Here is a 22,073-nt window from a genome sequence, read left to right on the forward strand (position 1 = left end):
TCCTTCCTTCCTTCCTTCCTTCCTTCCTTCCTTCCTTCCTTCCTTCCTTCCTTCCTTCCTTCCTTCCTTCCCTCCTTCCTTCCCTCCTTCCTTCCCTCCTTCCTTCCCTCCTTCCTCCCTCCTCTCCTTCCTTTTCCCTCTTTCCCTTTTTTCTTCCCTCCCTTTCCTTTCCACTTTTTCCTTTCCCTTCCCTATCCCCAACAAAAGAGCTCCCCAGGAGCAGTGAATCTGTGCCAGCCGTGCCCTCTCTGCATGCCAGGCACATCCCTGGCTCTGGAACGTTGGGAATTGGGGATCCTTTGTGCCAGGCAGGAACATTTGGGTCAGCTCCTCTGCCCGATCCTTCCCAGGCTGTTCCTGGGATAATTTAGGTTGGATTTGAGGTGGAACAAGGTGCTGGCAAAGAGGGAAAAGCAGATCCAGGTGGAAAACATTCCCAGAGCTGCAGGGATGTTTGCTGGCATCGCCCCACGGTGGATTCCAGGAAATCAGGACTGGGATGGAGTTCCCAGGGGGATGTTGTGGTCCAGAGGTTGACCAACATCTCCCTGCATGTCCAGGCCCAGCATTCCCAGCAGGAATGATGCAGGGAGCAGCAGAGCCAGCATTCCCTGGCACCATCCCCCGAATCACCAGGAATTTACAACCAGGTGTAAAGAACAGGAGGCAATTCCAGCTTTTCCTCAGCACCTCCCGTTCACCCGGGATGATTCCCGGCTTCTGCTCCAGCTGGGAGTGCCAGGAGGGAGCCAACAGGATTGTGGCTGTGGTGTTCCCGCCTGGAATCCAGCTGGGACCTTGGAGCAGGGAGGAGTGCCTGGGGCACACCTGGAGTGCCAGGGACACGCTGGTGAGGCCACCCTGGCACAGAATTCCCAGAGAATCCGTGGCTGCTCCATCCCTAGAAGTGTCCAAGGCCAGGTTGGGCAGGCCTTGGAGCACCCTGCGACAGTGGAAGTTGTCCTTTCCTTCCCTAAATCCTTAAATCCTCCCCATCCCAACCATTCCATGATTCCAGTCCAGGAGGGGACATCGCTTGGGGACAGTGGCGGCACCGCATCCCTCGCTCTCAGCCGCATTCCCGTTTTTTTTTCCCGGGAATCTTTTGTCCAGAAGGTGGTGCCAGAACTGTTCGGGACGCGCAGCCAGCGCCGCCGCCGAGGCCACCGCCCCCGCTGAGGTTGTCCCCAAGGTGCCACCGCTCCCGCTGAGGTTGTCCCCAAGGTGCCACCGCCCCCGCTGAGGTTGTCCCCAAGGTGCCACCGCCCCCGCTGAGGTCGTCCCCAAGGCGCCGCCCCTTCCCAGCCGCCCTCCCATCCTCTGGATGAGCTTTGGGACGGGAAAATCCAGGGCGGGAGCAACAACCGCCCCTTTGTGCGGAGCGGCGCCCGGTTCTGTGACATTCCTGGTGCCTGAGCCACAGGATCCAGCAGGAAACGTCCCCAGCCGGGCTTTGTGTCCCTCGGCGGGGTCACCGCGGGCTGGGTGTCCTTCCTGCCAGGGTGACAGCGCTGTCACCCTCGCCACACATCCCTTTTCCAGCTGCTTCCCTCACTTTGTTCCCTGGTGCCAGCGTGATTTGGAGGCTTGGAATGGTGTGGAGGAGGAGGAGGAGGTGGCAGCTGGTGGCTTCTCCATGGGGACATCGGTGCTGCGAGGAAAATCCAGGAAAAACCAGGAAGGGATGGGGCTTTGTTTTCATGGAATCCCAGACTGGTTTGGGTTGGGAGAGACCTTAAAGCTCATCCAGTGCCAAGGGCAGGGACATTTTCCATGTCCCAGGTTAATCCAAGCCCCATCCTGGGACACTTCAGGGATGGACATCCGGTGTTGTCCACAGGGATCTGTCCCTTTGGATGACTTTGCCGTGTTCCCAACACAAATCCCAAACTCCCACCCTCCCCATCCATCTGTGGCTGTGCCCCAAATTTCTCATTTCTCCCCCAAAGAAGGAGCAAGACAGAGAAGTGGAGGGAACTGGGATTGAGGGAAATAAATCAGGAGCTCAGGCTGGAGCTGGTTCAGGGTTGTGGTGACTCAGGGTGCCCAAATTCCATCCCATCCCAACACTCCCAACCCAAACCAGGCTGGGATTCCATGGAAACAAAAAGCCCCATTGGTATTCCCAGGTTCCTCTGGGAATTCCAGGTGAAACAATGCCCAGGGAACAGAGCTTTTCCAGGTGAAACAATGCCCAGGGAATGGAGTTTTCCAGGTGAAACAATGCCCATGGAACAGAGCTTTTCCAGGTGAAACAATGCCCAGGAAATGGAGTTTTCCAGGTGAAAAAATGCCCAGGACGGTGGCAGCGCCAGGGGCTGCTCTCCCAAAGGGACCAACCAGACGTGTTTTTCTCATCCAGTGGTTCAAAGAACTCCAGGTAAAGCTTTCGGGGAACTGGTTTCCCCAAATCCCGGCTCTGATGTGGGGACTGAGCAGGGAAAAACCCTGAAATGCTTCAGTGGCCATGGTGGTGCTGGGTCAAATGTTCAGCTTGATCTTGGAAGTCTCTTCCAACCTTAATAATCCTAAAATCCCTGCTTTGAGAACCAGGGAGGTTTTGGGAACGAGGAAATTTTTTTTTTCTTTCTTTCTTTTCCACCTCTGGGGCCTCTCCCGAGCCAGCATCTCCCTGCTGGTGCCACGAGCAGCTTTGCAAAGGCGCCGCTGAGACAGGAGAGCAAATTGGCTCCTTCAGTCAGCGGCCCAGGTGCCTCCCAGACCCCACCTTTGGCCTTAAAAGACATTTAATTGAGGGCTGCGAGAGAAAATACCCGGTGGGCAGCCCCAAAAGTGCCGCAGATAATCATCAGGGTGCCCTACATACGGCTTGGCTGCGAGATCAGACGGGCCAGAAGAATCCGACATTGTTCCAAATGAACAGGAGAGGGAAGTAACAGCTCCGTAATTACTCACCTCGAGTTAATTGATGGTAATTACAGCGAGTAGGCACTGGAGGAAGCAGTGACGGGCTGGCCCTGGAGAGTCACGGGGAGGGCTGGGAGTGTGCCCTGCGCACCGCAGCTCCGAGGGGGTTAAACTCCATGGGTTTGGTCGGGAATTTTTTTTTTTTTTTTTTTTTTTTTTTCTCTTTTCCCTCCCTCCCGGGTTATTCGCAGCAAACAGAGCCGGGGTGGAAGGGCTGAGCTGAGCCTTCGCTCTCGCGGACGGAGCGGGACTCGTTGCCGGGCGCTTCCCGAGTGAGCCGGGTGTTGTCCTGGCTGGCAGCGCGGGGCTGCCCCGTGCCCGAGCCCCCCGTGCCACCCCCATGGGGGATGACATCGACTGGCTGGACCTGCCGGGCAGGTGGACCTACGGCGTCTGCGGGGACGGGAGAATCTTCTTCATCAAGTACGGTCCTGCCCCGAGCCGGCGTGGCGTGGGGAGGGGGCTCCGCTGGGGCTGGGGGGGAGCGCGGTGCGTCCTTGAGGGGCTGCAAAAGGTGGGGGGCTCGGCTTGGGGTACAAACAAGAGGTCCCTCCTGCTGTCCCGTGGCACGGCCGCCTCTCCTGTCCTCCCGTTTCTCCCTGCTGTCGCAGTTCCCCTCTTCCCTAAAATCCCCTCGTTTGGGCTGGAGAAGTCCCCCGTGGTGCCAAGAGCTTTCCCCCAGAGGTGGGGAGGGGTTGCTGAGCCCCCCGGGGGTGCTGACAGCCCCTCTGTCCTTGTCCCTCACAGCGACGACACCAAATCCACCAGCTGGGTGCACCCTGGCACGGGCTACGCCATCCAGAGCGGGCACTTCTCCTGCGCAGGTGAGCCCGGGGGCCAGGACTGGGAAATGTGGAGTGAAATCCCCCGGGAGTGCAAAGGAGAACCCCCAGAACTGAGCCAGCAGGAGCTCTCTGCAGCTGGGGAGGGCTGGGGGGTTGTACGAGGTGATGCTGTCTCTCCCCAGTGTGGGTTTTCCAGCTGGAGAGATTCCTGGTGGATTTTCCCCTCCCTCCTGTGGTCTCTGATGAGGAGGGGCCTCAAACTTGCCCAAAAAATGCAGTTTGAGCCTTGTGAGAGCCAACCACGGCAGCACAAAGTGTCGCTGTCACCCCTCAATCCCTGCCCGCACCATCCTGCCCTTCCCCGGGGGGGAGTGACACCGGGAGGGGACAGGGAGGGTGACCTCGCTCCTGGCCTGTCCCCGCAGGGCTGCCCCGAGGCTGGGAGGTGGACACCACCATGCACGGCGGCCTCTACTTCATCAAGTAAGTGAGAAGGGGCCGGGGGAAGAAGCTTTTGCATCCCGGGATGCTGCGGCTCCCTGGGCCGGTCTCCGCAGGGATCGGGAGGGACCAGCCCCAGCTCTGGGCCCTGCACCTGCAGCTCCTGCGCCAAACGCCCATCCCAGATGCAAAATTCTCCTCGGAGGCTCCGGGGAGCTCCGGGGTGGAGTGGGCGAGCCAGCCACCCCCTTCCCCGCGTCATCCCGCAGGGAAACATCCCCCGGAGCCCAGCGGGGAATTCCTGGAGCTCCTGGATGTTGTGGGAAGGAGCCCGGTGGCACGGAGGGTCCCTGGGGCACGGAGCTGGCTGTGCTGGCCGGGCTGAGGCAGCAGGAGCGCGGCTCGGTGAGGCTCCAGCCCGAGGCGCTGCTCCCGGTTCATCCCACTGGGTTGATCCCCATTGCCTCTCGCCCCTTCCTTGCCTCCAGTGCCGGGACTGGGGCCGTGGCGAGGCGATTTTGGTGTCTAGACAGGCTGAGAGCTGCAGGCTGTGCCTCGCCTCGCGTGGGGCTCCGGGTCCTGCCGGGTGAGGCTGCTCCAGACGGGATCTTTGAGCCCGTCCCTATCTGGCTCCCGGAGCTTTCCCTGTGTGCCCAGACAGCAATAAAAACCCGGCAAAGAGAGCAAAGATCCCCCGGCGGGCTGGAGCAAAGCGCCGGGATCAGCCGCTCTAATCTGGGCAGCGGAGACGAGGTGTCCTTGAGGCAGCCCCAGACGAGGCCGGGAGCGGGGCTGGGGCTGCTCCGGGAGCCTCCTGGTGGGGTTGGAGTTGTGATCTTAGGAACCACCTTCCTGTGTGTCCCGGGACCTGGGAATGGCACAGCAGAGCAGGGAATGGGATTGGGGCTGCCCTGGGAGCCTCCTGGTGGGGTTGGAGCTGAGATCTCGGGGGCAGGCAGCACCTTCCCTGTGTGCCCCAGGACCTGGGAATGTCACAGCAGAGCAGGGAATTGGGGCTGCTCCAGGAGTCTCCTGGTGGGGTTGGAGCTGTGGAATTTTGTTGTGCCTCCTCTGAGCACCACAGCACCTGGAAATGTCACAGTGGAGCAGGAAGTGGCATTGGGGCTGCTCCAGGAACCTCCTGGTCAGACTGGAGCTGTGACCCCAGGGGCAGGAACCACCTTCCCTGCACACCTGGGAATGTCACAGCAGAGCAGGGAATGGGACTGGGGCTCCTCCAGGAGCCTCCTGCTGGGGTTGGAGCTGTGTCCTCCGAGTCAGGGCCCCATCTTCTGTGTGTGCCCCGGGACATGGGAATGTCACAGCAGAGCAGGGAATGGGCTGGGGCTGCTCCAGGGGCCTCCTGGTCGGGCTGGAGCTGTGGTGTGCCTGTGCCGTGCTCCTCTGGGGCAGGAACCACCTTCCCTGGGCACCTGGGAATGTCACAGCAGAGCAGCGAATGGGGTTGGAAGGTGGTGGCCACCAGGCCAGGGCTGGGGAAGGATCCTGCCAGCCCCACCTGGGGCCCAGGGGACCGAGTGGTGGCTGTTGTCCCCCCAGAGGTGGCACCGGGCCCAGCTGTGGAGAAGGGAAGCTCCAGGGGATGCCAAACCCCCCCAGCCCCAAGTGTGGGTGGGCAGCACCCAGTGCCCTATCCCAGTGCTCCCATGGGATTTTTTTCACCCCAATCCTGACCCCAGCTGTGCCCACAGGAGGAGAGGCCCTGCTGTGTCCAAGGCTTTGGGATGGGGCTGCTCCAGCAGCTCCCGGTGTGCCATAAAGGGAGCAGGGAAGAACCAGACACCGAACTGGGGTGCTCAGCCTGCCTGGTTAGGCTGGGGGGGCTCCCCCGAGAAGTCCCCAGTTTCTCCTGGGCTTCCTGGGCTCTTTTTGGGGAGCAGGAGGTCCGTGGGAGGTGGAGCAGCCCCTGTGGAACCCCTCTGCCTGCAGAGCAGGGGAATGGCTGGGGACGTGGCCTTGGGGAGGGGACAGCTGCAATTTTGGGGTCCTGCTGTGGGCTGGCAGGGAGGGAGGGTGTCCCCCCGCGCTGTGGGGACACAGGCGGCAGCGGATCCAGTGAAAGCCACCCCCGTGGCCAGCCCCTAGAGCCCCGTGGCTAATGGGGAGATTAAAGGATCAAGGGTGGCCTCTGGTTTTCCCTCCCCGGAGCACCCTGGCTGTCCCCAGGCCCAGGAAGGTCCCTGCAGGCTCTGAGCCCGAGCTGGCTGCAGCAGGTGCCAGCAGGGTGCCACCACGGGCCTGGCAGCTGTGACAGGCAGAATGGGGGCAGTGCCATGGATCGGGGCACGGTGCCATGGCTGTAGGGCTGCAATCTGCAGGGCCAGTGCCTCCGTGCCCAGCCCTGGGAGCCGCCCGGCCGGGCTGGGGGCCTGAGCAGGGTCCTGCCAGCCCCACCTTAGCCATCCTGGCCACCAGCTGAGCTGTTGGGGGCTGTCCTGCTGCCCATCCCCTCCCCGTGGGCAGCAATCCTGGGGTGCAGAGCCTGGGGGTGCAGAGCCCACCCTGCTCCAGAGGGTTCCACACCAGGCTGGCACCAAAGGGGCTCCCCTGCCCTGCCAGGTGCAGGATCCCGAGGGATGCAGGGTCCCAGGGATGTTCCTGTCCTATCCAGGGCACCTCTCTGTCCCCCATCCCAGTGCTGGGATGCCTGGGGAGCACTGCCCAACGCTGGGCTGCAGGATCCGGGATGCTGGGATGCGGGAAAGGGAGCAGGGCCCCCTCTGTCCTCCCAACACGGGAGCTCCATCCGTACTGTCCCCAGCTTTTGGGGTGTGAGTCCAGGCTGTCCCCAGGCTCTGGGATGTGGGTCCAGGTGGTGCCCAGGCTCTGGGATGTGGGTCCAGGCTGTGCCCAGGCTCTGGGATGTGGGTCCAGGTGGTGCCCAGGCTCTGGGATGTGGGTCCAGGCTGTGCCCAGGCTCTGGGATGTGGGTCCAGGTGGTGCCCAGGCTCTGGGATGCGGGTCCAGGCTGTACCCGGGTTCTGGGATGTGGGTCCAGGCTCTGGGATGCGGGTCCAGGCTGTCCTCTGGTTCTGGGATGCGGGTCCAGGCTCTGGGATGCGGGTCCAGGCTGTCCTCTGGTTCTGGGATGCGGGTCCAGGCTGTGCCCAGGCTCTGGGATGCGGGTCCAGGCTCTGGGATGCGGGAGCAGCGGATCCCGGCTGCTCCCCGCGGGATGCGGGGGGTGTGCGCGGGGTGGGCAGCGCGCTCCAGCCCCCTCGCAGGGTCGCGGGTCCCCTCGGTGCGGCACAGAGGGGCTCGGCGCGGTCCCCCCGGGGGGCTGCGGAGGTGGGGGGCGGTGGGGGCGGCGCGGCCCCCCCGCCCTGCTCGGTGCCAGCCCGGCGTCACGTGCCGCTCGGTGGCCCCCGAGCATGCCCAGCTCCGGCTGCGGCTCCGGCTCCCGCTCCGGCTCGGGCTCGGGCTCGGGCTGGGGATGGCCGGGAAGATGCTGCGCCCGTAGGCAGCGGGGGGGGGACCGGCCGCTGCCCGCCCCGCACGGTGAGTGCCTCCGGCGCGGCTCCCTTCCTCCTCCTCCTCCTCCTCCTCCTCCGCTCTTCCACCTCCTCCTCCTCGCGGGCGCTGAGCGGGGGGCGCGGAGCGGCAGCGCATCCCCTCGGGGTGCGGGGGGGCTCTTTTAGGGAAGGGGGGGCTGCGCTCCGGCCCCATGGGCAGAGCAGGGCGCGCTGTGGGGGCCGGCACCCCCCGGCTGCCCGAGGGGCTCCCCCTGCACCCCCTGCCCCTCGTGCCGGGCGTTGGGTGACGAGTGGGGCCCCCCCCGAGCTGTCCCCGCCGTGTGTTTATGGGCTGCGAGCTGGTTTGTGTCCCCAAAACCCCAAATGCTGCGGGCTGGGACCCGCTGGGTTTGGACCCCCCGGGCTTGGCCCCCACTCCGTGCAGAGGCAGAGCAGCGCCGAGGCTTTGGGGGAGCCCCGCTATTCGCTGTCTCAGCACCCCCAAACCCCATCCTGGTGGAGGGGGGCTCGGAAGGGCCGGACCCCCCCAGCGCCGCGTGCCGCGCTGGGCCCCGCGCTGCGCTGGGGACGGGATGTGATGGATGGGGCTGAGAGATGTCGTCTGGCGCTTCCCAGGAAAGCCGAGACCTTCCCTTGGCTCCGCGGCTCGTTTCGCTGCCTGCTGCGAGCGGAGAGCCATCCTCCTCCTCCTCCTCCTCCTGCTGGGCCGGGAGGAAGGGCAGCGCCGCCGCTCCGGGCCCCCCTGCACCGGGGGGTGTCTGGCGGTGCCGGAGACGCGCGAGGCGCAGCCGCTGCCCCGAGCCCTCAATCGCAGCTTTGTTGCGCCGCTCGCAGCTCGGAGGGAAGCAGCCTCTGATTCATCACATGATGGGGATGTTAAATACGCCACGAGTCTATTAAACCCCAGCGGAAGGGGCCGGACCGGCCTCCCCCCGGGGCTCGCCGGGCACCCCACTGCTGACCGCGGGCCGGAGGGGTCCGGTCACTCCCGGGCACCTCCGTGCGGGGTCTCGGCCACCTCCGAGGGCTCCGTGCACCACCTGGCCCTGCCATCCCCCGGTGACGCGGTCCCTCGGGTGCAGGGGGGCGGGCCCCCCGCTCCAGATGGCCGCGGGAGCCGCTCCGTTAATCCCCGCCAGCGGGGAGGGGGCCGGTGGCCACCGCGGGCTGCGGGGAGGGCCGGCAACGGAGGGAGCCGGGGCTGGCGTTTGCTGCAGGATCCATCCCTCCAGGCTGGCTGCGGCGCTGCGTGCGGCTCTGCAGCCGGGCATCGGCAGCACCCCGCTGCTTTCTGCCACTCCTGCGCGTCTGCAGGAGCGCCTGCAGCCCGCCGTGATCCCGTCGTGAATCCTGTTGTGGATCCCACTGCGATCCCTCCATGAATCATATTGTGGATCCCTCCATGAATCCTGCTGTGATCCCTCCGTGAATCCTGCCACGATCCCTCCGTGAATCCCACCGTGATCCCTCCATGAATCCTGCTGTGATCCCTCCGTGAATCCCACCGTGATCCCTCCATGAATCCTGCTGTGATCCCTCCATGAATCCCGCTGTGATCCCTCTTTGAATCCTGCCATGATCCCTCCCTGAATCCCATTGTGATCCCTACGTGAATCCCGCCGTGATCCCTCCCTGAATCCCATTGTGATCCCTACGTGAATCCTGCCATGATCCCTCCATGAATCCCATTGTGATCCCTACGTGAATCCCTCCATGATCCCTCCATGAATCCCGTTGTGGTCCCTCCATGAATCCTGTTGTGAATCCCACCGTGAATCCCACTCTGCATCCCCAGCACCGAGCTCATCCCGGGGTGCTCATCCCTGCACGCGCCGGGCTCGGTTTGTGTGTGTGCCTGCTCCAGATCCATCCCCCGGGCCCTGCTGGTGTTTCCTCACGGGAAATGAGAGCTCCTGGAGCTCCTGTCCCACTCAGACCTGCACCCGTCCCTCTTGTCCCCCTCCCTTCGCTGGGAGACTCTTCCCAAGCCAGCTCCTTCCCTCCTCAGCCTGGCAGAGCCGTGGCTGGGGGTCACCCAGGCCTGTCACCCACCCCAAGCCACCCCCGTGGGGACACAGAGCCAGGACTGGGACTCCCAGAGAGGGGGTGGCTAAGGAATTACAATTCCTGAGCTAAAAATCCCACGGGAAGCACAAAATCCGGCCTTTATGGGCATCGGTGCTCGCAGGGGACCCCCCAGCCCACCGTGGGGACCCCTTGGCACCCATCCTGCTGCACTGGGCCACCAGCGCCCTGCTGGCTGCCAGGGACACCCCACAGGGACAGGGGCTGTGGCGAGGGGTCCCCAGGTGCCCAGAGGTGCCCCCGGCAGAGGCAGTGACAGGGTGAGGACGGCTGGCACCGGGCTGGCGCTGCAAACCGCGTTTTCCTGCCGAGTTCCCATAGAAACAGGCGGGAGCAGCCGCCGGGCTGGCGAGGATGAGGCAGAGGAGGGACGGGCAGGAGGGTGAGGGACATGGCTGGCACTGCCTGGGTGAGGCCACGGTGCCAACGCCACGAGGGCACCGCTGACCAGTGGCTGCTCCCCGCCGTGGGGAAGGGACAAGGGACAATAGAGTGGCCCTGACCGTGTGTCACCGTGGCACGGGTGTCCATGCGTGTGTGCACGTGTCGTGGTGCCCACACCCCTCACGCCACTGCCAGGCCCAGCCTCGGGCACAAAACCCACCCCAGATGGGCAGTGAGGGGTTTTTTTAATCCCCCCGAGGCCTCCTGAGCCAGCCAGGCAGGGCCGGGGTTGTTTTCTGCTCCATCTGTGCCCCCGGGAATCAGCCAGGCTGGGGATTTCTCCCAGAGCTCGGCTGGAAGAGGCCGCGCGGCTCCGGCTCTGGCACTGCTCCTCTCTCTCTCCCCCAGGATTTGGTAGTAGCATCCCCCACTCCTGTTTTCCTTGGAAAACACGATAATCCGCAGCAGCAGGCAGCAGCAGCGCCTTGAGGAACGCGCTGCCTCCTCTCCAGCCTCCTTCCTCCGCAGCGTTCGCAGCTCTACGCCCACCCGGGGAAGTCCTGCCCCGCCGGCAGCCCCTTCCCACTGCCCCGCGGGGAGGTGATGATCCAAAACATCCCTGCTTTTCCTGGCACCGCTGAGGAGCGCGGGGCACGGGCAGACGGAAACCTGCAGGCAGATGAGGGAGGGGGCACGTGTGGAGCCCCCCTTCCAGCCCTGCCTGCTCCTTCCACCATCCCAAGCTGGAAAATCCCCCGGGATTGGGTTGTTCTGTGCGGGCAGCGCTGCTTTTCCGTGTGGATTTGGTTTGATTCCGGTTTTTACCCAGCGGCAGCAGCACAGGGAGCCCTTCCAGGGCCTGTGCAGAGCTCCAGAGCCAGGCTGGAGCAGGGAAAAGGCTCCGGAGCAGCGGCTGAGGGGCGAGGTGGCCCCGGCATGCAGGGAATGAGGCTGGGATGGTGGCAGCGGCAGGTTGTGCCCTTAATCTGCGAATTCACTAAAGCTCTTTAATAAAGATTCAAAGTCACCAACTTCTCAATTAAGGGATGAGGCAGCTCTTGATCCGCGTTTCTGGGTCAGCCGGAGAAAGGCCATTTAAGACCTTTGATGTTTCCAGGGAATAAACACCTGGCTGTGCAGGAGGACGGGTGGCTCGGGTGGCTCGGCCTCCTCCGGGGCAGGACCCGCAGCCCCGAGTCCAAGCCCGGCTGCTCCTGACTCATGGGCTCCTTCTGGGGGAAAGTGGAGCTGCTGGAGCGAGTCCAGAGGTCACGGAGGTGCTCCGAGGGCTGGAGCATCTCTGCTTGGAGCCAGGCTGGGAGAGAGGAGGAGAGAGAAGGCTCCAGGGAGAGCTCAGAGCCCCTCCCAGGGCCTGAAGGGGCTCCAGGAGAGCTGGAGAGGGATTTGGGACAAGGAATGGAGGGACAGGACACAGGGAATGGCTCCCACTGCCAGAGGGCAGGGATGGATGGGATTTTGGGAAGGAATTCCTCCGTGTGAGGATGGGGAAGCCCTGGGATGGATTTCCCAGAGAACCTGTGGCTGTCCCATCTCTGGAAGTGTCCAAGGCCGGGTTCGTGGGGTTTGGAGCCGCCTGGGTTAGGGGAAGGTGTCCCTGTTCCCTGCCCAGCTCTCCCGGAGCAACTGGAGGGCTCTGGAGATCGGTGGGACCCTCTGGACTCATGGGTGGTCCCCACCCCGCCAGGACCCCCGGCTCTCCAGGGCTCTTCAGACCCTCTGTTTACCTCAACAGCAGCCGCCTGCACGGGTGTTAATTGCAGGAGCTGGCAAGGCACTAATTAGGGGATAATGAGACGCCTTTGTGTGTGTTTGGCAGCCCGGCGACAGACGCCCTGCTCCGAACACCCCGCGGGCCGGGGATGGGCCGGGGCCTTGGGGATGGGCCTGTCCGTGATCCCCCCGTGCCGTGTCCGTGATCCCCCCGTGCCGTGTCCGTGATCCTGGGCCGTGTCCGTGATCCTGGGCCATGTCCATGATCCTGGGCCGTGTCCGTGATCCTGGGCTGTGTCCGTGATCCTGGGCCATGTCCATGATCCTGGGCCGTGTCCGTGATCCTGAGCCATGTCCGTGATCCTGGGCCGTGTCCGTGATCCTGGGCCGTGTCCGTGATCCTGGGCCGTGTCCATGATCCTGGGCCATGTCCGTGATCCTGAGCCGTGTCCGTGATCCTGGGCTGTGTCCGTGATCCTGGGCCGTGTCCGTAATCCCCCCACGCCGTTTCCATAATCCCCGCGCCGTGTCCGTGATCCTCCCAATCCTGTATCCATAATTCCCGTGCCGTGTCCGTGACCCCCCACGCCGTGTCTGTGACACCCCCCTCCAACGCTGCTTCCATAATTCCCACCCCTTATCCATAATCCCCACGCTGTGTCCGTGACCCCCCTGTGCCGTGTCCGTGATCCCACTACACCGTGTCCATGATCCCCCCGTGCCGTGTCCGTGTCCCCCCCGTGCCGTGTCCGTGTCCCCCCCGTGCCGTGTCCGTGTCCCCCCACTCGGTGTCCCCCCAGCCCCTCTCCCCAGCCTCCGGGATTTGTTCGAGCCCCAGCCCCGCTCCCACCCCGCCGTGGCCCCGCAGCTGCTCCCGAGTCCCGCCGGAGCCTTTCCGAGCATCCCTTTGTTCTCGGAGCGGGGAGGCAGGACCCGAGGGGGGCACCCCAGTGCCCCGGGGCACCCCACGGACCATCCCTCCCCACCTGGGCACGTCCCCGTTCCTGGGGGGCTGGAACTGGGGGGGCTGGGGCTTGTCCTGGCGGTGAACACCCCGCACCCTCCCGCTGCTTCCCGCAGCCTCCCGCTGCTCCTGCTCCCACATTCCTGCCGTTGTTGTTCCTCCCCTCCCGCCGCAGCCACCGGGAGCCGCCGTTTTCCCCCTGCGAGCTTTCCTTACGTAACGCCGGCAGCGGCTCCGGCAGCTCGGCGACACCGAGGCCTGGGCGTCGCATCCAGGTGGAAAAAAAACAGGGATGTGGCTGCTGGATTTCTCCAGGATGGGGTGGGAGATCCCTCTCCGTGTGCAGCTGGGGCGGGAGTGGGGCTGTGAGGGATTTGGAGGTCCAGGAGTGTTTGGAGAGTCCCTTAGGAGGGATTTTGAGACCCAGGAGCATTTGGAGGGACCACCAGGAAGGTTTTGGAGGTCCAGGAGGGTTTGGAGAGACCCCCAGGAGGAATTTGGAGGTCCAAGAGGGTTTGAAGAGACCCCCAGGAGGAATTTTGAGATCCAGGACCATTTGTAGGGACCCCCAGGAGGGTTTTGGAGGTCTAGAAATGTTTGTAGGGACTCCCAGGAGGGTTTTGCAGGTCCAGGTGGGTTTCAAGGGACCTCCAGGGGGATTTTGGAGGTCCAGGACCCTTCGTGGTGGGCGCTGAGCTGCAGCTGAGCTGGGGGATGAGATGCTGGTGACCCACGGGGCCAGGGCTGGGGACAAGGAGCACCAAGCAGCCTCCACGGGCTCGGGTGGCTCCGTGGGGCTGTCCCGGAGCCCCGGGGATGCCGTGCCGTGGGTCGGGCTCCGGTGGAACAGCCGGGACCGGTCCGGCAGCCCCGGCCGCCTCCCCGCCCTGCCCGGCCGGTCCCGCGGGGCCGAGCCCCGAGCCCGGAGCTTCCCGGAGCTGCCGCACGCCCGGGGGGCTGCGGGGGGACGGCTGAGGGTGGGGAGGGGCTGTGCCCATGGCAGAGCCCTGGCGCAGCGTCCCAGCCTGGGGGGAACAGCTGGAAAATTCCATCCCACTGGCACTGCCGCCCGGCAGCCTCGTACCCACAGCCCGGGCTGGGAAGAGTTGGAGGCACCCCCAGGAGGGTTTGGAGAGACCCTCAGGAGGGTTTTGGAGGTCCAGAAGGGCTTGGAGAGACTCCTAGGACTGTGTGGAGGGACCCCCAGGAAAGTTTTGGAGGTCCAGAAGGATTTAGAGGGACCCCTGGGAGGGTTTTGCAGGTCTAGGAAGGTTTGGAGGGACCCTCAAAAGGGTTCTGGAGGTCCAGGACTGTTTAGAGGGATCCCCAGGAGGCTTTTGGAGGTTCCAAGAGGGTTTGGAGAGACCCCAAGGAGGATTTTGGATGTCGGGAGTGTTTGGAGGGACCCTGTGAGGGTTTTGGAAGTTTTGGAGGGACTGTTGGAAGGGTTTTGGAGGTCCAAGAAAGTTTGGAGAGACCCCTAGGTGGTTTTTGGAAGTCCAGGAGGATTCGGAGGGACCCCCAGGAGGGTTTTGGAGGTCCAGGGGGGTTTGGAGTGACCACTCCTGGCGGGCTGTCCCCTTGCCCAGTGTCCTTGGTGGCCTGTGGCTGTGGCCAGGCGCGCCCCAGATAAGCGGGATCCCGCAGGAATGTGATTTATGGGGCCAAAGTTCACCTGCCCCGCTGGGTTATGGGATGGCCGAGAGCGGGGCTGCAGCGGCAGGGTCACCCCAGCCCAGGTGCCACCAAGCCCTGGCCCCGGTGGCAGCAGGGACAGTGGGGCAGCACAAACCCCATTCCCTTTCCCATGGGATCATCCCGGTGCCTGCTGGAGAGCGCTGGGGTGGGGTCCGCGGGACTGGGGCGCTGCCCACCGAGGCAGAGCCACCGCGGGTGATTTTGGGGTGCTGGGAGAGGGCGCTGGGCCTGTCGGATCCCTCAGGGGCAGAATACGCCCCTTTAACCAGGGAAACTGAGGCACGAAGCCAGCCCGGCGGGAACTGGAGCGGTGGCCTCGCGTGCCGTGTCCCATCCCCGCTCCGGAGAGGTTTTTTGTTTTTTTTTTGGGGAGGGTGGGATGGGTGGGACGTGTGCGCCTGTGCACGCGCGCGCCCGCGGGCACCCCGCAGCCCCATTTCCCGATCGGCTTTGGGGTGTTGCCATCACGTAATTAGCGGTAATTGCTCTCTAATGAGGCAGCAATCCTGCGGCGGGCCCGCGCTTCAAAGCGCTTCCCCCGCCCCGGGCCGTGCCCCCGGTGTCGCACCCCCCGCCGGTGCTGGGTGGGTGTCGCGGGGGCTGCGCCGGCTCCTGGGACGCCTCCCGGAGAGATTTTGGGACATCCGGAGAAGAGGGGTCGCTCCCTGGTGGCACTGGGGACAGCGCGCGGTGGCGTGTCCCCGCAGTGCCCGTGCCAGCCTGGCAGCGCGCCCCGGCTGCTCCGGGCGCTGGCACCGCCCGCGTCCTCCGGGGCGCTCTGGGGACTTCCTCTGCCTCGCCCCCGCTCGTCCCCGCTGCTGGTGCCACCCCTCGGGCGGTGTCACCCCGCTGGCACGGTCACCTCGCCAGCGGTGTCACCTCGCTGTGGCAGGGTCACCCCACTGGCGGTGTCACCCCACCGTGGTTCACCCCACTGGCGGTGTCACCCCGCTGTGGCAGGGTCACCCCACTGGCGGTGTCACCTCGCTGTGGGTCACCCCTCTAGCGGTGTCACCCCGCTGTGGCAGGGTCACCCCACTGGCGGTGCCACCCTTCTGGCAGTGTCACCCCGCTGTGGCAGGGTCACCTTGCTGGCGGTGTCACCCCACCGTGGGTCACCCCACTCGCGGTGTCACCTCGCTCTGGCAGGGTCACCCCACTCGCGGTGTCACCCCACCGTGGTTCACCCCACTGGCGGTGTCACCTCGCTGTGGCAGGGTCACCTTGCTGGAGGTGCCACCCCACTGTGGGTCACCCCACTGGCGGTGTCACCCCGCTGTGGCAGGGTCACCCCACGGGCGGTGCCACCCTTCTGGCAGTGTCACCCCGCTGTGGCAGGGTCACCTCGCTGGCAGTGCCACCCTTCTGGCAGTGTCACCCCGCTGTGGCAGGGTCACCTCGCTGGCGGTGTCACCCCACTGGCGGTGTCACCCCACTGGCGGTGTCACCCCGCTGGCAGTGTCACCTCGCTGTCACCGTCCCCTTTTCCCTGACCCACCGTGCCCTGGTCCCGCCCTGCCCCACAGGAAAAGCCACCCCACGCCAGCCCCGTGTCCCCGCAATGCCACCAAGCGGGTCCCCACTCCTGTCCCTTCGTGCCGCCCTCTGCTCCCGCCCAGCGCCGCACGCCCGAGCGGACCAGCGGGTGCCGGGTGTTGGTAGCCTGGCACGGATGCCAGCGAGGGGTGCCGCTCGAGGGGGGCGTTTTGGGGTTTTTCCCTTTCCATTCTCCAGTTTAACCCCCAGGCTGGCTCCGCCGGGGGCGGGGGTCCCCACGCGCGGGCAGATCCCGGGTGGAGGTCCCGGGAATGGCACCGAGGGTGCCAACGCTCCCCACCGGGAAGGGGCCGGGCCCCGGGGCTTGGCGCAGCTTTTGGGGTGACCCCTGGAGCCGCTCCCGCATCCCCGAGATGCCTTTCCCTCCTCTTTTCCGGGGAGCCCTGGGGGGATGCTCAGCCCGCGGTGCCCTCAGCAGGGAGGAGGAGGAGGAGGAGGAGGAGGAAGGCTCAGGTGTGTGCCAGCCCCAGGTGAGGTCCGCGTGCCCCTCGCTCGCCGCCGCGGGTTTGTTTTCCTCGGCTCTCCTTTCAGCTCGGCTGAGCAGCGATGATTTGCAATTCCAGTTTTTCGGCACCTAACGCGGCCGGGCTGGGTGTGCCCCCCCCCCGGTGCTGCCAGGGGAACCCTGACACATTATTTGCTCTGCTTTGTGATTTGTTTGTTATTTTTGTTGCGTAGTTTTTTTTTTTTTTTTCTTTTTAATTCAGTTTTTCCCCTTTCCCCTGAACCAACGCTTCGCCTGGTCGGGAAACAACGGCCACGGGGGGGATGGGATGGAAGTTTGAGAGCTCGTCCAAGCGAGAGGTTGATGGGGGAGATGTCCGGGGGATGTTTGGGGGGGTGCTGGACCCCTCAGCCTTGGGGCGCAGGGCTGGAGGAAGGGTTGTTGATAGCGCCGAGGCTGCCGCGGCCTTATCTCATCCCGGCCTTATCAGCAGACATGCTTGAGCTGCAGATAAGCGGGACCTTGGGTTCAGGCTCGGGTTGCTGGAGCGGGGCGGGGGGGATGCTCCGTGTGCCGCTGCTGGGGCGGGGTGGGCGGCAGGGAGGTGTTGGGGGGGCTGAACCCCCCGTTTGGGAATGGGGGATCCCCCAAAAGCTCGGTGTGGGGTTGGGGTCGCAGAGCAGCCCCTGGGCGAGGGGAGGCTGCGCCTTTCCTTGTGTGGATGGGGCAGGAGCTGGGGCTGGGAACGGCCTGGGGGGGTTGGCTCCATCCCTTCTTCTCTTGAAGCGAGAGAAACTGAAGTAAAAAATTCATATTCGGGGCCAATTTGATGATTGTGCATTCAAAACACCGATGAAGAGGCTCCCAATTTCTCCTCCATCTTCCCCAAATCTCTCTCTGTGCTGGCAGGAGCCCCAGACCGTGCTGGAGGTTCTCTGCTCCACCCCCGGGGATTTTGGGGGTGCTGGAAGGTGATTTTGGGTGCTGCCAGGCCTTGTGGGAGCTGCTGAGGGGGGATTTTCATATCGATGGCACGGTGGGTGCTGTCCCCAGGAGCCAAAATCCTCGGGGTGGCCCTGGGGAGGAAATCCTCATCCCACTCCATCCAAATTTGCTTTTCCAGAACGCCTTTGGGGGATGCTGAGGCTCAGGGCGCTGCACCCACCTGTACTGGGGAGTGTCCCCACGCCCCGAGCGTGTCCCTGGGGGCTCTGGGGACAGCTGGTGGCCCTGTCCGGCCATCCGGGGGTGGCTCCAGGAGCTGCAGCTCTTCCTGCCGGGCTCGGGCAGGGCGCTGGGAGCTGGGGAAGCAGCAGGTGGCTGCTGCTCGTAAACAGGCTGGGATTGCTGGTGCGCCCCAGGGCCGCTTGTGCAACCGGGGCGGGGAGCTGGCTCCGAGCTCCGTGGGGCTCCCCGCACCCCGGCTGGAGAATTCCAGCCTGGATCCAGCCGGGAATATGAGCTGCCCCTTCCCAAAACTCAGCTCCCCAGCACAGAGCTGTCACAGGCGGAGATGTCCCCACAGATGTGGCACCGAGAGGCTTCACCCGCCGCTGGCAGAGCGCTCCTGGGATTCCCTTTTGCCTGGATAATTCCCGGGATGATCCCAGGGTCCCTGAGCAGGACCTGCCTGGCCCAGCTCGCCCCATGGGCTGGAGCAGCTGCCAGCCCAGCCTCGCCCATGGTATGTGACCGTCCCAGTTTGGGGCTGAGCCTGAAGAACTGGGAAAAACAGGGCAGGGTTTTGTCCTCCGGAGGGTTTTGTCCCGCTGCAGGAAGGGCGGGAAGGCTTCCCACACAAGGAAGTCCCGCGGTGGCACAAGGAAGTCTGCAGTGGCACGGTGTGGCCACGTCCTGCCCATCAGCCACCGTGTCCCCAGCGAGCCGAGGGTCCCCCCAGGGTGGCACCGGGCACGCTCTGCCCTTGGTGTCACCGCTGGGGAAGGGGACATTTTCCACGGTCACAGGTGCCCCATCAGCTGACCCAGCGTCGCGCTCAGCCCCTCCCACCTGCATTTTTTTAAGGCTAAACCCGCGTTCTTCGCTTCTCCCACGCGGTTTATTCCCCCATTGCCAGGAGGGCCGTGCCCACCGCGGGGTCCCGTCCCCTTCCCAGAGCCCAAATCCCGCTCCCAACGCCCGGAGCGCTCCGTGCAGCTCCAGCACACCCGAAGCACCACCCCAAAGCAGCGAGAGGCTCCACCTTGAGCTGGCACCAGCGCGGGGGAGGGCAGGACTGGCGACAAGGGGCTCGGGCAGCGTGGCTGTCGCTGTCGCTGTCGCAGGGCCTGGCGTGGCCGGGAGCAGCGGGAGTGGCAGCGCGGCCGGGGGTGTGCGTGGTGTTTATATAGGAAGGAGCCAAGCTGCAGGTTCAGATTTCAGCCCCCGCTTATCAGCCGGGCTGTTCCTGCCGCGCTCGGACTTGGCGGCTCCCGGAGGCTTTTCCCGTCCCTTCCCCGCCAGCCCGGGGCTCCTGGGTTTGCCCCTCCGCACCTGGAGCAGGTAACCGAGGCGGCTGCGGGCGCTCCGTCCTCACTGCCCGGCTTTGGAGGGGTTAAAAACCGGACCGAGGGGATGGAGGGAGACTCCGAGGGATGGAAGGGCTGGAGGGGTTTGAGCTGCGCCGGGGGAGCCGAAGATGGGGTTTGGAGCAGCTCGTGGGGAGGGGACGCAGCCTCGGATGTCACACGGGGAGAGTGTGACCTGCACGTCTCCAGCGTGGCCGCGGGCAGGTGGCACGGCGGGCACGGCGGGCACGGCGGGCACGGGCCAGGCCGCGCCGTGCCAGGGGTTAATTCCGTGCCGGAGCTGCCGGGAAGGTGTGGCAGCAGGATAAGGCTGGCAGCGCCGGGAGCGGGGCAGGGGCAAACGGTGCCTGCACAGGGCTCCGCTTCCAGCCGGGATGGGGAGGGATCCTGCCCGGCTCGGGGGGATCCTGCCCGGCTCGGGGGGATCCTGCCCGGCTCGGGGGGATCCTGCACAGCTGGGGGGGGGGGATTCTGACCGGTTGGAGGAGGATCCTGCCCGGCTGGGGGGGATCCTGTCTGGTTCGGGGAGATCCTGCCTGGCTGGGGGTGGATTCTGCCCAATTGGACGGGGATCTTGACCGGTTCGGGGGGATCCTGCCCAGCTGGGGGAGGATCCTGCCCAGTTGGAAGCAGATCCTGCCCAGCTGGGAGGGGATCCTGCCCAGTTGGGAGGGGATCCTGCCCAGTTGGAAGCAGATCCTGCCCAGCTGGGAGGGGATCCTGCCCAGTTGGAAGCAGATCCTGCCCAGTTGGGAGGGGATCCTGCCCAGTTGGGAGGGGATCCTGCCCAGTTGGAAGCAGATCCTGCCCAGTTGGGAGGGGATCCTGCCCAGTTGGGAGGGGATCCTGCCCGGCTGGGAGGAGATCCTGCTCTCCTCAGAGGGTCTCTCCCTGTGCCACGGGCCGTGTCCAAAACCTGGGGGAGCAGCCCTAAGGGAGCTGGCTGGGATTCTGGTGGAGAGTCCAGCTAAAATCTCCTGGAAGTGCTGCTTCAAATCACCTGGCAGAGACCCCGCTGTGTCTCCTGCTTCGTTGTCTTTAAAGGGGGGTTTTAGGAAAGGCTCTTTCAAATTGACCCTCCCCTGTGGGCCCTGTCACGCTTCCAGTGTTTTCCTGGAGCCTGGAAAAGCCCCTTGCTCCCCAAATCCCACTGTCAGGTGCCCCAGCACCGTGTGGGTGTGCTGGGATTCCCTGTCCTGCTGTGGGATTGCTGTGGTGGATAATTCCTGGCCTGCTGTGAGATGTGGGGTGTGGGACGGCTGTGGTGGATTTTCCGCGTCCTGCTGTGGTATTTAGGATGTCTGTGGTGGGATTCCCTGCCCTGCTGTGGGATTTGGGATTGCTGTGGTGGGATTCCCTGTCCTGCTGTGGGATGTGGGCTGGCTCTGGTGGGATTTCCCTGGCCTGCTGTGGGATGTGGGATGTGGGATGTGGGCTGGCTGTGGTTTCCATCCCATGGCTCCCAGCCATCCCTGGGATGCCCGGGAGCTGGGAATGAGCTCTCCAGCACTGCCAGGGGGTGGGTTTGGAGCTGAGCTCAGTCCTGGCTCCATCCTGCTCCATCTTTCCTTGAGCTCGCCCCGTCCTGCCGGGACAGGAAAAGGTGCAAGGGGAAAAGGCAGCGGGGCAGGTGAGGGCAGGGATGGCTCTTCCCTGCCTCCCTAAGGAGCTGAGCTTTGGGATCACATTCCCTCCATTCCCGGTGGCTCCTGGGCTGGGGGACACCATTTACAGTCACAGAGAACAGCATTCCTGACCCAAACCCACGGGAAACGGGAGCCACGGAGCCGCAGGCACCTGCTGGAGCGATCCCCCAGCTGGATCCACCTGTGATCCCCCAGCTGGATCCACCTGTGATCCCCCAGCTCCCTCCACGGGGCCGAGCGCTCTTCCCACGCCTTGATCCCATCTGTGCCCTCCGGGAACGCGGGACGGCCTCGGGCTCTTCCCAGGGCCGAGCAAACCCCTTCCAGCTCCTTGGGGCTGTTCCAGCTCCTTGGGGCAGCTCCTCGGTCCCGCCTGCCCGTGAGGACACTTGGAGGGATCCTGTGACACCCCTGGTGGGATCCTGTGACAGTTTTGGGAGGGATCTTGTGGGCATTCCAAGGTGGGGATCCTGTGACATTTTTGGAGGGCCCGTGTGACATTTTGGGTGGGATTCTGGGACAGTTTTGGAGTTCTCCTGTGGGCATTCCAAGGTGGGGACCTTGTGACATTTTGGGAGGGATCCGGTGACATTTTGGGAAGGATCCCGTGACATTTTTGGTGGGATCCCGTGACAGTTTTGGAGGGATCCTGTGACAGTTTTGGAGGGATCCTGTGACATTTTGGAGGGACTCTGTGAGCATTCCAAGGAGGAATCCTCTGACCGTCCCAAGGGGCTCATCCCGAGCTGCTCCCCCGCCGCCAAAGGCTCCGCCGAGGGCTCTCCCAGGCCGGGGCTGGCCCGGCTCCAGCCCGGCTCAGCCATCCCGTCCTTCCAGCTTCCCTCCCCGGCTCCCGGGGCCGCTCCTCCCGCGGGGCGGAGGAAGGGCCGGGGCCGCGTTTATTTGTGGGGGAGAAGGAAGGGGGACCTGGCGCCGGGCTCCTGCGCAAATGGGATTTCTGGGAAGCGGCGCTCTGGCGCTGGAACCGTCCCGATTTCCAACTGGAAGCATCCCACGGTGACTAAACTTCATTCGCCCTGCAGAGCCCGACCCGCCCGTGGCGCTGCGGAGGTGGCGCTGGGAGGGGGACAAGCGGCACGGCCAGGGCTGTTTGGTGACACAGGGGTGTGTCCTGTCCCCGCGCCGCCTGGGAGACTCCCAGGGTTTGGTTTTCGGCTCCCTCTGCTTTTCCCCCAGCAGATTCCTGGCTCTTCCCCCGCAGCTGCTCCCCGGGGCTGCTCCGGGCTTGGGGCGCTAATGGGGACGCGGTTGGGAAGCTGGGAATGAACGAGCTGTGATTCACCGGGAAGCCGTTCCCGGCCGTCCCAGGCACTCCAGGGTGTGGTGGGCTGAAGGTGACACTAAATCAGGGTTGTCACATCCGAGG

The 22,073-nt window shown here is 64.7% G+C and overlaps 1 protein-coding gene across 10 annotated transcripts in view; it reads left to right on the top strand.

The window, feature by feature from the left end:
* The first annotated feature begins 7,596 nt into the window (after positions 1-7,596).
* PLEKHA6 (pleckstrin homology domain containing A6) overlaps positions 7,597-22,073 on the top strand; it is a 43,112-nt gene continuing 28,635 nt past the window's right edge. For 8 of the 10 annotated variants that reach the window (XM_053998308.1, XM_053998315.1, XM_053998310.1 and 5 more), the window contains exon 1: positions 7,597-7,673. The gene's annotated coding sequence lies outside the window, so the exon portion shown is untranslated. Of the gene's footprint in view, positions 7,674-18,940; positions 19,015-22,073 lie in introns of those variants that run through there. The other 2 variants (XM_053998309.1, XM_053998317.1) reach the window with 2 other exon arrangements.

The sequence above is a fragment of the Vidua macroura genome, chromosome 24 (genome assembly GCF_024509145.1).
Source record: "Vidua macroura isolate BioBank_ID:100142 chromosome 24, ASM2450914v1, whole genome shotgun sequence".
In the NCBI taxonomy this organism is placed as follows: domain Eukaryota; kingdom Metazoa; phylum Chordata; class Aves; order Passeriformes; family Viduidae; genus Vidua; species Vidua macroura.